Raw genomic sequence first — 4841 nt, forward strand, 5'->3', positions numbered from 1 at the left:
GTGCAAGGCTGTGTTGTGTGTACATGATTTCCACCCCATCTTTCCCTCCCCTCACACCTCCTCTGGCTGGAACAACACTGAGATAAAACGTGCACAACGCATTCTTGTTCTGCCCACTGAGCTTGTGCTGGAAGAATCTGAGACCAGCTGTTATGTCAGAGACCAGTAAGCAGAGAGAGGAAAGAGGTCAGAGCTCTTTAACTCACAGCTTCAAGCTAAGTTAACAAGGGAAAGGAAAAGACAAACTGTTCCACTTTCCGGTCCTGTGTGCTGCCCATCACCCGAACAACCACACTGGGACCAAGCAGCCAAGCAGCAGCACAAACACCTCTTTCATGGTTGTACCTCACATTCCAGAACTAGGCCTGCTTCGTGCCGTCCTGCCCTTATCTGCAGCCAATGCCAACATTTATGTTTCTTTCTCCCCAGATTTATTATGCAAAGCACCCTGGCTCCTTTTAGGGCTTTCCCCAACTTTTTTGTGTTGCTGGGGCCTTAGGCAATTTGTCCCAGCACTGGTCCTTTATGTTTGGCTGCATCTGCACAGCTCAGTTAACCCTTTATCTGCAGGGACCTCTTTGTGTCCAGAATTTCAACTCTTGCCCAGCTTTAGGGATCTGGGGCCCTTTCTTTATTCTCCTTTGCTCCAAGGGTGGCCAGAATGTGTCATCACAAACAAGAGTTCAGAGGTTGGGAGAATAAGGAGGGAGACCACCCTTGAGCCCTTTACAGCAACTGGGGATGCTAGAAGGGCCATTTCCTGAGCAAGTAAGCCCATGAGGGTCAGAAGATGATCTAGAGTCGTGACAGGTGAGAAACAACAGAGCCCAGGTGAGAAAAGAACCCCCTGAGGGGCCAGCAGAGACCCAGGAAGGCCCAAGTAGATGTTAATGTCCTGAGAAAATGGTAGGGAATCAAGTGTTTTTAAAAATTATATTATTTCAGCCAGGCATGGTGGCACATACCTGTAACCCCATTTTTCTGGGAGGCTGAGGCAGGAGGATCACAGGTGGAGGCAGGAGGATCATAAGTTCAAGCCCACGCTGGCCAACCTGGTGATTTACTGGGACTTTGTCTTAAAATGAAAAATAAAAGTGTTGGGGATGTAGCTCATGTGAAGGCCCTGGGTTCAATCCCCAGTACAAAAAAAAGTTATTTTTGTACTCTAGGCCCAGGAGACAAATGCTTACTATTCTCACTCATATGTGGAAGCGGAAAAAACTGATCTCATAGAAGGTGAGGGTAGAATATTGGTCAATAACAAGTGGGAAAAGGGATAAAGAAGAGTTAGATAATGAGACCAAAATATAGTTAGGTAGGAGGTCTATGTTCTGTTGTTCTAAAACAAATAGGATGACTATAATTTACAATTTCAGTGTATATTTTATAAAGAACCAAAGAGAGGGGTTAAAAAGCTTCCAAAGAAATGATAAATACTTAAAGAGACAGAAATGCTAATTACCCTAATTTGATCATTGCTCACCATATTCATGTCTTAAATGATCACATTGTACCCATAAATATGTAGTTATTGTATATTGATTAAAAATAAAAAATTAGCACTATTTTTAATTGACAAATCACAGCTGTATATATTTAGAGTAACGCGGACAACACTGAGAAAAGCGGGTAAGAAGGCAGTCTCCCACTTCAGCGTTTTTCTCTGCTCTTGAGTTTTGTGTCTGATAGGTTTCTGCATTTATCTGTCAGATTTGGCATCTATTTTGTGGCTCCCCTGGGATGTTCTGGGTATCAAGTATATGGGGCCATGCAGCAGCCCTAGGCCAGTTCCTGCAAGATGGAATTGGTATTTGAAATAAAGAGGTCATGTATGCTTTTCTCTAGGCTTGGGGGTCAGCATTTTTTTTTTTCAAATAGTTAAAGAGTAAATATTTTCAGCTTCTCAGCTGACACAATCTGTGTCCCAAGAATTCAACTCAGCCATTGTAGACTGAAAGCACCTGTAGATAATACATAATGAAAAGACATGGTTGTGTGCTACTAAAACTTAATTTGCAAAACTAGGGAGTGGGCCAGATTTGACCTGCACGCTACTTTGTCAACTCCTGCCCTGTGTGGTTTTCCTTAGGTATCTGCAGGGAGTGGCTCCAGGAACCTCGAGAGATACCAAAATCTTAGATACTCGATTCTTTTATGTAAAGTGACGTAATATTTGCATAGGATATATGTGCATCCTCTTGGGTACTTTAAATCCTGCCTAGAATACTGTAACACCTAATATAATGTAAATGTTATCTCTGTAGCTGTTATGCTACATTGATGAGGAAATAACTAGAGAAAAAACCTACACATACAATTCTTTTTTGGTGCTAGGAATTGAACTTATGGATTTGCACGTGCTAAGCACACACTTTACTTGAATAGTTCTGATCAGAGATTGGCTGATTTCATGGATGCAGAATGGCAGATATGGGGGAAATACTATACCATGTAGATTTTTTTTTTTTTTTGAGACAGGGTCTCACTATGTAGTTGAGACTGACCTGGAACTCACTATGTAGCTCAGGCTGGTCTTGAACTCACAGCGATCCTCCTGCCTCACCCTCCTGAGTGCTGGGATTACAGGCATGTACCACCCTGCCCGGCTACCATCTAGATTCTGTAAGGAAGAGAAAGGAAAGACAAAACTCCAGGCTATAGTGTGTACCTGTCTAGTTTAGTTAAACACTCCCTCTTGGGATCCATGGATAACTTCATGCTGCCACTTGGTGACTGAGAATATAGGATCCCAGAGGTGAACAAGGGATTTTCCATTTTCAGTGTATTCTGTGGCTCTGTGTTCATGGTTTTTCATAGACACGAGAAGCAGCATTGTGGAGTCAAGCAACCTGCCCATTTGTTCATTTGGAGCAAAAGCCTAACTGTAGAAAGGCAGCTGCTCAGCCAGTGGCTTTACACACAGACACACACGCATACACACACATGCATATCCAAGAACCCACCTAATGGTGGAACTGAGACCAAGAGACTCCTAGCCTTTACTTGGATGAATTCAGGTACTGGGGGTGAAGCTGAGGGTGAGGAGAGGCATGGGGGAAGGGCTGTGATTTCTCAGAAAGTAGCTAGGATAGCCAAATTCTCCTTATAGATGTGTCAATCTCAGGCAATCCAAAAAAGCATATAGTCCAGCACAGGGTACAATATTGACCATCTTTCTTTGGTTTGGAGGGCTTTTTTTTTAAGAGTCAGGTGAATCTGGTGTTTTGGTCAGGACTCAGTACATTCAAAAGGAACTGAAGAGTTTAGGATAAGGATTTCTTTCCTTTCCTCTTTGCCACACTGAGGATTGAATGCAGGGCCTTTGCACTGAGCTACATTTGCACCCCTCCTTTTAATTTTTAGTTTGGAGACAGCATCTTGCTAAACAGCTAATTTGCCAAGGGTGGGCTCAAATTGGCAGTCCTTGTGCCTCAGCCTGCTAGAGTGGTGGATTACAAATGTGCACCATCACTTTACAAGGATAAGAGCTTCAAAAGAAGTCAACAAAGTGGTTGTAGCACTTGGCGCCACCATCTGGGAGGAGCTGTTACCATTTCTAGGATTGAAAAGGTAGGGGAAGGACTCAGAGAGTCCTGGTTGTAGCAGAAAACTGTCCCACAGGAGGGAGACGTGGTCATAAGCAGAGGAACAGAGCTGCTGTCACACAGGGAATCTGTTTTCTGGCCACCATTCTTCACTGGCCAGACTGAAGAAGATGCCAGTGAGGAGGCTGAGGGTCAGCCCAGAAAAGGGTGAACAGGATGCCAGTACACCAGGCACAGGGATGCAGGGAGGTCCATGCAGGCCTTGCTTCTCTTCCTAGGCAGGAAGGCCCAGAGTCTAAAGCTCATGACAATTTCAGAGACCAAAGGAAGCATTTTAATTTCTTTTAAAATTAAAAAAACAAGTTAAATTTTTGGATCAAAGAAAATGCTTTAAAATGTGCTATCAGTAGACTCATTCTTTAAGTTGGAGTAAAATGTACATAACATAAAAGCAAACATTGCGTTCAGAGGCATTTAATACTTTCTCAGTGCTACACAGCTGTCACTTCTACGTAGTTCTAAGGTAACACACAGAGGGTCCTTGACTTGTGAGGGGGCAATGTCTGGATGAGTCCATTGTAAACTGAAAATTTTCTAAGTCAAAATGCATTAAAAAGTTGGGGGTGTAGCTCAGTGTTAAGCATCTGTCTGCTCTGGGCAAGGCTCTGGGTTCCGTCCCAAGCCCCCCGGGGGGAAAAAAAAAGTATTGAATCAGCCTCCAAACACCACAGCTGAGCAACACAATCCCCAGTAGAGTTTCAGCATTTCTCCTCATGATCAAGGCACAGACTGGGAGCTCTAGCTTGCTGCTGCCACCAAATAACACCAGAAAGTATTATAGTGCTTATAGTTAGCCCAGGGAAAGATCAAAATTCAAAATTCAAAGCATAGTTTCTACCAAATGTGTATCAGTTTTTGTACCCCTGCAAAATCAAAACCTGGTAAATCAGGACTGTATATATTTATTTCTATACCAATGCAGTTGTAAAGTATAATTTTAATATACTTTTTTTTTTTTAAACAGAGGAAGGGATCCAGGAAGGGAAAAGTTCTCAGGTTCACAGAAGTCACAATTTATAAGCTTCATCTCCCCATAATGTGAGGTGTTTAGAGAAAAAAAGAGATGAGCAGGTTTTTATTTTTATGTGTATTTAACTGAATATTGATGAAAAAATATAAGCCAGGCAGAGTGGCACATTGCTGAATCTCAGTACTCCACTGAGCCCAAAGGTTTGCAAATCGAGCCCAGCCTGGGCAACTTAGCTGCTTAGCAAGACCTTGTCTAAAAAAAAAAAA

The sequence above is a fragment of the Fukomys damarensis genome, unplaced genomic scaffold (genome assembly GCF_012274545.1).
Source record: "Fukomys damarensis isolate Sample0158 unplaced genomic scaffold, DMR_v1.0_HiC HiC_scaffold_37, whole genome shotgun sequence".
Lineage (NCBI taxonomy): Eukaryota > Metazoa > Chordata > Mammalia > Rodentia > Bathyergidae > Fukomys > Fukomys damarensis.